The sequence below is a fragment of the Pseudorca crassidens genome, chromosome 12, assembly GCF_039906515.1.
Source record: "Pseudorca crassidens isolate mPseCra1 chromosome 12, mPseCra1.hap1, whole genome shotgun sequence".
NCBI classification, from domain to species: domain Eukaryota; kingdom Metazoa; phylum Chordata; class Mammalia; order Artiodactyla; family Delphinidae; genus Pseudorca; species Pseudorca crassidens.
Genome location: NC_090307.1, coordinates 9,804,768 through 9,816,429, shown reverse-complemented (window position 1 = coordinate 9,816,429; position 11,662 = coordinate 9,804,768).

Sequence of the window (11,662 nt, the reverse complement as noted above, 5' to 3'; positions counted from 1 at the left end):
CGGACATGGGCCTGCCCACCAGAAAGACAAGATCCAGCCTCATCCACTAGAACACAGGCACCAGTCCCCTCCACCAGGAAGCCTACACAACCCACTGAACCAACCTTAGCCACTGGGGGACAGACACCAGAAACAATGGGAATTACACATTTGCAGCCTGCGAAAAGGAGACCCCAAACACAGTAAGTTAAGCAAAATGAGAAGACAGAGAAACACACAACAGATGAAGGAGCAGGTAAAAACCCACCAGACCAAACAAATGAAGAGGAAATAGGCAGTCTACCTGAAAAAGAATTCAGAGTAGTGATAATAAAGGTGATCTAAAAACTTGGAAATAGAATGGAGAAAATAAAAGAAACGTTTAACAAGGACCTAGAAGAACTAAAGAGCAAACAAACAATGATGAACAGCACAATAAATGAAATTAAAAATTCTCTAGAAGGAATCAATAGCATAATAACTGAGGCAGAAAAATGGATAAGTGACCTGGAAGATAAAATAGTGGAAATAACTACCACAGACCAGTATAAAGAAAAAAGAAGAAAAGAATTGTGGACAGTCTCAGAGACCTCTGGGACAACAGTAAATGCACCAACATTCGAATTATAGGGGTTCCAGAAGAAGAAGAGAAAAAGAAAGGGACTGAGAAAATATTTGAAGAGATTCTAGTTGAAAACTTCCCTAATATGGGAAAGCAAATAATCAAGTCCAGGAAGCACAGAGACTCCCATACAGGATAAATACAAAAAGAAACATGCCAAGACACATATTGATCAATCAAAAATTAAATACCAAGGGCTTCCCTGGTGGCACAGTGGTTGAGAGTCCACGTGCTGATGCAGGGGACGCGGGTTTGTGCCTCGGTCTGGGAAGATCCCGCATGCCGCAGAGCGGCTAGGCCTGTGAGCCATGGCTGCTGAGCCTGCGTGTCTGGAGACTGTGCTCGACAGTGGGAGAGGCCACAACAGTGAAAGGCCTGCGTACTGCAAAAAAAAAAAAAAAAAAAAAAAAAAAAAAAACAAAGAAAAAATATTAAAAGCAGCAAGGGAAAAGCAACAAATAACATACAAAGGAATCCCCATAAGGTTAACAGCTGACCTTTCAGCAGAAACTCTGCAAGCCAGAAGGGTGTGGAAGGACAGATTTAAAGGGATGAAAGGGAAAACCCTACAACCAAGAATACTCTACCCAGCAAGGATCTCAGTCAGATTTGATGGAGAAATTAAAACCTTTACAGACAAGCAAAAGCTAAGAGAATTCAGCACCACCAAACAGCTTTACAACAAATGCTAAAGGAGCTTCTCTAGGCAGGAAACACGAGAAGGAAAAGACCTACAATGACAAACCCAAAACAATTAAGAAAATGGTAATAGGAACATACATATCGATAATTATCTTAAATGTAAATGGTTAAATGCTCCAAGTTAGAGACATAGAGAGGCTGAATGGACACAAAAACAAGACCAATATATATGCTGTCTACAAGAGACCCACTTCAGACCTAGGGACAGATACAGACTGTAAGTGATTGAAAAAGATATTCCATGCAAATGGAAATCAAAAGAAAGCTGCAGTAGCAATTCTCATAACAGAAAAAATAGGATTTAAAATAAAGACTGTTTCAAGAGACAAAGAAGGACACTACATAATGATTAAGGGGTCAATCCAAGAAGAAGATATAACAATTGTAATTATTTATGCACCCAACAATGGAGCACCTCAGTACATAAGGCAAATGGTAACAGCCATAAAATGGGAAATCGACAGTAATACAATAATAGCAGGGGACTTTAACACCCCACTTTCAATAATGAACACTCATCCAAAATGAAAATAAATTAGGAAACACAAGCTTTAACTGATATAAAACAAAATGGACTTGACTGATATTTATAGGACATTCCATCCCAAAACAACAGAATACACTTCTCAAGAACTCATGGAACATTCTCCAGGATAGATCATATGTTGTGTCACAAATCAAACCTTGGTAAATTTAAGAAAATTGATATTGTATCAAGTATCTTTTCTGACCACAATGCTATGAGACTAGATATCAATTACAGAAAAATAAAAGTGTGAAATATATAAACACATGGAGGCTAAACAACATGCCACAAAATAACCAAGAGATCACTGAAGAAATCAAAGAGGAAATCAAAAAATATATAGAAACAAATAAAAATGAAAACACAATGGCCCAAAACCTGTGGGATGCAGCAAAAGCAATATTAAGAGGGAATTTTCGACCAATACAATCCTACCTCAAGAAACAAGAAACATCTCAAACAAACAACATAACCTTACACTTAAAGCAATTAGAGAAAGAAGAACAAAAGAAACCCAAAGTTAGCAGAAGGAAAAAAATCATAAAGATCAGATCAGAAATAAATGAAAAAGAAATAAAGGAAACAATAGCAAAGATTATTAAAACTAAAAGCTAGTTCTTTGAGAAGATAAACAAAATTGATAAACCATTATCCAGACTCATCAGGAAAAAAAAGGAGAAGACTCAAATCAACAGAATTAGAAATGAAAAAGGAGAAGTAACAACTGACACTGCAGAAATACAAAGGATCATGAGAGATTACTACAAGCAACTCTATGCCAATAAAATGGACAACCAGGAAGAAATAGACAAATTCTTAGAAAAGTACAATCTTCTGAAACTGAACCAAGAAGAAATAGAAAATATAAACAGACCAATCACAAGCACTGAAATTGAAACTGTGATGAAAAATCTTCCAACAAACAAAAACCCAGGACCAGATGGCTTCACAGGCGAATTCTATCAAACATTTAGAGAAGAGCTAACACCTATCCTTCTCAAACTCTTCCAAAATATAGCAGAGGGAGGAACACTCTCAAACTCATTCTATGAGGCCACCATCAGCCTGATACCAAAACCAGACAAAGATGTCACAAAGAAAACTACAGGCCAATATCACTGATGCAAAAATCCTCAACAAAATACCAGCAGTCAGAATCCAACAGCACATTAAAAGGATCATACACCATGATCAAGTGGGGTTTCTCCAAAGAATTCAAGGAATATTCAATATATGCAAATCAATCGATGTGATACACCATATTAACAAACTGAAGGATAAAACCCATATGATAATCTCAATAGATGAAGAAAAAGCTTTCCACAGAATTGAACACCCATTTATGATAATAACTCTCCAGAAAGTAGGCATAGAGGGAACTTACCTCAACATAATAAAGGCCATATATGATAAACCCACAGACAACATCATTTTCAATGTTGAAAAACTGAAACCATTTTCTCTAAGATCCGGAACAAGACAAGGTTGCCCACTCTCACCACTATTATTCAACATAGTTTTGGAAGTTTTAGCCACAACAATCAGAGAAGAAAAAGAAATAAAAGGAATACAAATCAGAAAAGAAGAATACAACTGTCACTGTTTGCCACTGACATGATAATATACATAGAGAATCCTAAAGATGCTACCAGAAAACTACTAGAGCTAATCAATGAATTTGGTAAACTAGAGGATACAAAATTAATGCATTAAAATCTCTTGCATTCCTATACATTAATGATGAAATATCTGAAAGAGAAATTTAGGAAAGATTCCCATTTACCATTGCAACAAAATGAATAAAATACCTAGGAATAAATGTACCTAAGGAGACAAAAGACCTGTATGCAGAAAACTATAAGACACTGATGAAAGAAGTTAAAGATGATACCAACAGATGGAGAGATATACCATGTTCTTGGGTTGGAAGAATCAACATTGTGAAAATGACTATACTACCCAAAGCAATCTACAGATTCAATGTAATCCCTATCAAACTACCAATGACATTTTCCACAGAACTAGAAGAAAAAATTTCACAATTTGTATGGAAACACAAAAGACCACGAATAGCCAAAGCAATGTTGAGAAAGAAAAACGGAGCTGAAGGAATCCGGCTCCCAGACTTCAGACTATAATACAAAGCTACAGTAATCAAGACAGTATGGCACTGGTACAAACACAGAAATATAGATCAATGGGGCTTCCCTGGTGGCGCAGTGGTTCAGAGTCTGCCTGCCAATGCTGGGGACACGGGTTCGAGCCCTGGTCTGGGAAGATCCCACATGCCGTGGAGCAACTGGGCCCGTGAGCCACAATTACTGAGCCTGCGCGTCCGGAGCCTGTGCTTGGCAACAAGAGAGGCAGCGATAGTGAGAGGCCCGTGTACCGCGATGAAGAGTGACCCCCGCTTGCTGCAACTAGAGAAAGCCCTCGCACAGAAACAAAGACCCAACACAGCCATAAATAAATAAATTAATTAAAACTATTTAAAAAAAAAAAAAAAGAAATATAGATCAATGGAACAGGATAGAAAGCCAGGAGATGAACCCACACACGTATGGTCACCTTTTCATTGATAAAGGAGGCAAGAGAATACAATGGAGAAAAGACAGCCTCTTCAATAAGTGGTGCTGGGAAAACTGGACAGCTACATAAAAGAATGGAATTACAACACTTCCTAACACCATACACAAAAATAAACTCAAAATGGATTAAAGACCTAAATATAAGGCCAGACACTATCAAAAGCTTAGAGGAAAACCTAGGCAGAACACTCTATAACATAAATCACAGCAAGATTATTTTTGACCCACCTCCTAGAGAAATGGAAATAAAAACAAAAATAAACAAATGGGACCTAATACAACTTAAAAGCTTTTGCACAGCAAAGGAAGCCATAAAGAAAATGGAAAGACAACCCTCATAATAGGAGAATATATTTGCAAACGAAGCAACTGGCAAAGGATTAATATCCAAAATATACAAGAAGCTCATGCAGCTCAATTCAAAGAAACAAACCCAATCCGAAAATGGGCAGAAGACCTAAATAGACATTTCTCCAAAGAAGATATACAGATTGCCAACAAACACATGAAAGGATACTCAGCATCACTAATCATTAGAGAAATGCATATAAAAATTACAATAAGGTATCACCTCACACCAGTCAGAATGGCCATCATCAAAAAGTCTACAGACAATAAATGCTGGAGAGGGTGTGGAGAAAAGGGAACCCTCCTACCCTGTTGGTGGGAATGTAAACTGATACAGCCACTATGGAGAACAATATGGAGTTTCCTTAAAAAACTAAAAGTAGAACTACCATATGACCCAGGAGTCCCACTACTGGGTATATATCCTGAGAAAATAATAATTCAAAAAGTGTCATGTACCACAGTGTTCATTGCAGCACTATTTACAATAGCCAGGACATGGAAGCAACCTAAGTGTCCATCGACAGATGAATGAATAAAGAAGATGTGGCACATATATACGATGGAATATTACTCAGCCATAAAAGGAAACGAAATTGAGTTATTTGTAGTAAGGTGGATGGACCTAGAATCTGTCATACAGAGTGAAGTAAGTCAGAAAGAGAAAAACAAATACCGTATGCTAACACATATATATGGAATCTTAAAAAAAAAAAAAAAAAGTTTCTGAAGAACCTAGGGACAGGACAGGAATAAAGACACAAAAGTAGAGAAGGGACCTGAGAACATGGGGAGGGGGAAGGGTAAGCTGGGACGAAGTGAGAGAGTGGCATGGACATATATACATTACCACATGTAGAATATAGATAGCTAGCGGGAAGCAGCCACATAGCACAGGGAGATCATCTTGGTGCTTTGTGACCACCTAGAGGGGTGGGATAGGGAGGGTGGGAGGGAGATGCAAGAGGGAGGAGATATGGGGATATATTATATGTATAACTGATTCACTTTGTTATTAAACAGAAACTAACACAGCATTGTAAAGCAATTATACTCCAAGAAAGATGTTAAAAAAAAGGAGTAATGATACACACAGCAACTTGAAGAACTGTAGGTATTTTTCCTGAGTGCAAAAGAGATAATCCCAAAGGTTACAGTCTACATGATGCCGTTCATGCAACATCCTTGAATTGACAAACTTACAGAATGTAGAACAAATTAGTGGTGGCTATGAGTTAAGAAGAGGATGGCGTAGGTTGGAAGTGGATGTCACAATTAAAAGGCAACTGTTCTTTGACTATATTAATGTCATTTTCCTCTCTGTGATATCATACTATAGATTTGCAAGGTATTGTCTTTGAGAAAACTGGATAAATGGTACAAAGAGTCTCTGTGTTATTTGTTATAACTGTGTGTGAATTTACAATGATCTCAAAATAATAATGTTAGTTTAGAAAAAAAAGGTAAAGAGCAAGACAACTTTTTCCAACATATGATATCCAGGCAAATCCTGGTCAAGAAAAAAACATTTCTCATGTTGTCAACTCTAACATAGCTAGAACGCTGAGCTGAAATGTGGGATTGGTGAAAAGAATCAATTAATCGTTAAATGCACTTTTGCTTTCTGAGATGTTCCTCTCCTGCTTTTCACTTCCCTTTTGTGTGAGCAATCACTTTCCTGGCATGTAACATCTCCATTTTGTTGTTGTCGTTTGTTTATTTTTAATTTCAAGCTTTGACTTGGAAGGAAGCTTGAACTTTGAGTATGCAAAATTCACAGGGCTCAGATCACACCCACACCATTCAACTTTGCCAAGATTCTCTTTACTCCCAGCAAAAGGTGTAGTGAAATCCTCTCCCAGTTTTACCTGCTGTTTCCAGAATGTCCAGCTGTGCTTTCAGGCTGTTAGGATCACTTCAATTTGGGGTATTGATTTGCTTATTTTATTCTTGGTTTTCTAGTTCATGAATCCATTTCTCTGCTATTCAGTTCCTCTAACATAGTTGCCAGAATGATGTGCCCTTTCTTCTATTAGTGGTTTGACAGTACCTACCTCTCCCTCCAAACACATACACCTCACAGTTTGGAGTCTGGGAAGATAGCTGATGATGTCATTTTGTGGTATACAATGGGTGTGGGTTAGGTACTATATAGTTTTGTTGTTCAAATTGCTCTTTCTACATTTGTGCAAGGACTTATTTGTGAAGATTCAAAACGATGCCACTGCTACCCCTGCCATCTTATCTGAGTTATGATTTGTGGTATTTCTCTGTGATGCTTACGCACTTGTTTCAAATCTTAGGTGATCAAAGAATGAGATCGACATTTTTTTTCATCCTTCTTAAACACTTAGCTGGAGTTCAATTTTTTTTTTTTTTTTTGCGGTATGCGGGCCTCTCACTGTTGTGGCCTCTTCCGTTGCGGAGCACAGGCTCCGGACGCGCAGGCTCAGTGGCCATGGCTCACAGGCCCAGCCGCTACGTGGCATGTGGGATCCTCCCGGACCAGGGCACGAACCCGTGTCCCCTGCATCGGCAGGCGGACTCTCAACCACTGCGCCACCAGGGAAGCCCTGGAGTTCAATTTTAAGATAAAAGCTGAACCTCATATATAGGAGATCACCCACCAGAAAAAAGACTATGCAGAGACTAACACTATAAAATGCATCTTATTACTTACTTGTATCCAGTTTTAGCTCTAAACTATCTCTGGAGTTCAAGAATCTTGGGCCACACCATGGGAAATGGCTTTGAAGTTTTTTATCTAATAATACTTTATGAAAATAATAGATTTTTAATAGCCCCCTCCCAATTTAATTAGTTGACAATAATGGAGCACAGTACTTTGGAGTAAACCTGTGCTTTAAACGTGCTAATTTATTATCCTGAGTGTCTTACTTTTATTCGAGATTTCAACAGTTGTGTGGGGGGGTGGTAACTGAGTCAGCAGGCACACACACTGCAGTCAATGTGAAGAAGTGCTTACACTTTCAGATCTGTCTCCATGAAATGCAGAAAATTACTTAAAGTTAGCTAAGAAGAATGAATGAATCCTTGACTAAAGGAGCATTTTTAAGGAAACCGAAATCCCAGAACAAATTACAGTGCAGAGAGCATGGCAGGCTGTTTCTCATTTTTCATTTCACTTACTCTTTTACCACATTTTTTTAAACCAAAGTAAAATGATTTAGGAAAAAGAAGAAACTCAAGGAAAATCTTAAAAATCAAAACCAAAAGAGTAGACCTCAAAATCAGTAGAAGCGTCGCATGGAAAATATATCCCAGGCTGGCCCTAATTATATTTTGGCTGCTACCTGATCTCTCTTTCTTTCTTTTCTGTATGTTTCAGACTCAGATTCCTCTAACTATGTCTGAGAATGGTTCTGCTGAAGTGTAGGCTTTCCTTTTTCTTAACTTCCAAATGCAACAACATACTGTTGTCAAATTTAATTCAGAGACTTTCTAAAAATTTGATAAATCTGCACCTCATTTTTCCTCTACATTGTGATAGCTCATTGGCTTATTATGTAGTACATGTACCTAAGATTGAATAAGTAAATTCTGCAAATAACATTGTGAGATGTGATAATAATGCTTTCGTGTAAAAATATTTAATGTTTTCAACCAACCTTCTAATCCACTCATAGTCCAGCTCTTCTGCACTTACAGGGCTTAAAGTGTGAGTGAGGACAGGACAGATGTGACCTGTATCCCTCAATGACACACAGGGAGAAACTAGACTCCTTTATTGTCATCCTTGTGCACCAAGGAATGAATGCTTACCGGATTGCCTGCTGTGGTATCACCATAATGTTCCTCTGAACCAGATAATCTCTAACCTAACTAAACATATACAAGAAAACGAGTGTCGTCTTTTTTTTTTTTTTTAAGGTAAGAGAGATTTTATTTCTTTTTCAGATTTTTTCAAGTTACATTTATACAGGTTTAATTTACATACAAGAAATTTCACCCTTTTAATGCTACAGATTGAGGAATTTTGACAAACTTGTACAGGGATCCTTGTATTTTTTATTTGAATTTTATTTTATTTTTTTTATACAGTAGGTTCTTATTAGTCATCCATATTATACATATCAGTGTATATATGTCAATCCCAATCTCCCAATTCATCCCACCACCACCCCGCTGCCACTGCTTTCCCACTTTGGTGTCCATACGTTTGTTCTCTACATCCGTGTCTCAATTTCTTCACTGAAAACCAGTTCATCTGTACCATTCTTAGATTCCACATATATGAGTTAATAAATGATATTTGTTTTTCTCTTTCTGACTTACTTCACACTGTATGACAGTCTCTAAATTCATCCACGTCTATACAAATAAACCAATTTCGTGCCGTTTTATGGCTGAGTAATATTCCATTGTATATATGTACCACATCTTATTTATCCATTCGTCTGTCGATGGGCATTTAGGTTGCTTCCATGACCTGGCTATTGTAAATAGTGCTGCAGTGAACACTGGAGGGCATGTGTCTTTTTGAATTATGGTTTTGTCTGGGTATATGCCCAGTAGTGGGATTGCTGGGTCATATGGTAGTTCTATTTTTAGTTTTTTAAGGAACCTCCATACTGTTCTCCATAGGGGCTGTATCAATTTACATTCCCACCAACACTGCAAGAGGGTTCCCATTTCTCCACACCCTCTCTAGCATTTTTTCTTTGTAGATTTTCTGATGATGTCCATTCTAACTGGTGTGAGGTGATACCGTATTGTAGGTTCGATTTGCATTTCTCTAATAATTAGTGATGTTGAGCAGCTTTTCATGTGCTTCTTGGCCATCTGTATGTCTTCTTTGGAGAAATGTCTAGGTCTTCTGCTGATTTTTTGAGTGGGTTGTTTGTTTTTTTTAATATTGAGCTGCATGAGCTGTTTATATACTTTGGAGATTGTCTGCTGATTCGTTTGCAAATATTTTCTCCCATTCTGAGGGTTGTCTTTTCATCTTCTTTGTAGTTTCCTTTGCTGTGCAAAAGAGTTTAAGTTTCATTAGGTCCCGTTTCTTTATTTTTATTTCCATTACTCTAGGAGGTGAATCAAAAAAGATCTTGCTGTGATTTATGTCAAAGAGTGTTCTTCCTATGTTTCCCTCTAAGGTTTTATAGTGTCCAGTCTTACATTTAGGTCTTTAATCCATTTTGAGGTTATTTTTTGTATGCTGTTAGGGAGTGTTCTAATTTCACTCTTTTACATGTAGCTGCCCAGTTTTCCCAGCACCATTTATTGAAGAGGCTGTCTTTTCTCCATTGTATATCCTTGCCTCCTTTGTCATAGATTAGTTGACCATAGGTGCGTGGGTTTATCTCTGAGCTTTCTACCCTTTTCCATTGATCTATATTTCTGTTTCTGTGCCAGTAACATATTGTCTTGATTACTGTAGCTTTGTAATATAGTCTGAAGTCAGGGGCCCTGATTCCTCCAGCTCCATTTTTTTCCCTCAAGATTGCTTTGGTTATTCAGGGTCTTTTGTGTCTCCATACAAATTTTAAGATTTTTTGTTCTAGTTCTATAAAAAATGCCATTGGTAATTTCATAGAGATTGCAATGAATCTGTAGATTGCTTTGGGTAGTACAGTCACTTTCACAATGTTGATTCTTCCAATCTAAGAACATGGTATATCTCTCCATCTGTTGGTATCTTTAATTCCTTTCAACAGTGTCTTGCAGTTTTCAGCATACAGGTCTTTTTTCTCTTTAGGTAGTTATATTCCTAGGTATTTTATTCTTTTTGTTGCAATGGTAAATGGGAGTGTTTCCTTAATTTCTCTTTCCGATTTTTCATCATTACTGTATAGGAATGCAAGAGATTTCTGTGCATTAATTTTGTATCCTGCTACTTTACCAAATTCATTGATTAGCTCTAGTAGTGGCATCTTTAGGGTTCTCTAAGTATAGTATCTTGTCATCTGCAAACAGTGACAATTTTACTTCTCTTCTCATTTGGATTCCTTTTTCTTCTCTGATTGCCATGGCTAGGACTCCCAAAACTATGTTGAATAATAGTAGAGAGAGTGGACATCCTTGTCTTGCTCCTGATCTTAGAGGGAATGCTTTCAGTTTTTAACCAATGAGAATGATGTTTGCTGTGGGTTTGTCATATATGGCCTTTATTATGTTGAGGTAGGTTCCCTCTGTGCCCCGTTTCTGGAGAGTTTTTATCGTAAATGGATATTGAATTTTGTCAAAAGCTTTTTCTGCATCTATTGAGATGATCATATGGTTTTTCTTCTTTAATTTGTTAATGTGGTGTATCACATTGATTGATTTGTGTGTATTGAAGAATCCTTGCATCTCTGGGATAAACCCCACCTGATCATGGTGTATGATCCTTTTAATGTGTTGTTAGATTCTGTTTGCTACTATTTTGTTGAGGATTTTTGCATCTATATTCATCAGTGATATTGGTCTGTAATTTTCTTTTTTTGTAGTATCTTTGTCTGATTTTGGTATCAGGGTGATGGTGGCCTCATAGAATGAATTTGGGAGTGTTCCTTCCTGTGCAGTTTTTTGGAAGAGTTTGAGAAGGATGGGTGTTAGCTCTTCTCTAAAGTTTTGATAGAATTCACCTGTGAAGCCATCTGGTCCTGGACTTTTGTTTGTTGGAAGATTTTTAATCACAGTTTCAATTTCATGACTTGTGATTGGTCTGTTCATATTTTCTGTTTCTTCCTGGTTCAGTCTTGTAAGTTTATACCTTTCTAAGAATTTGTCCATTTCTTCCAGGTTGTCCATTTTATTGGTATAGAGTTGTATGTAGTAGTCTCTTAGGACGCTTTGTATTTCTGTGGTGTCTGTTGTATCTTCTCCTTATTCATTTCTAATTTTATTGATTTGAGTCCTCTCCCTCTTTTTCTTGATGAGTCTGGTTAATGGTTT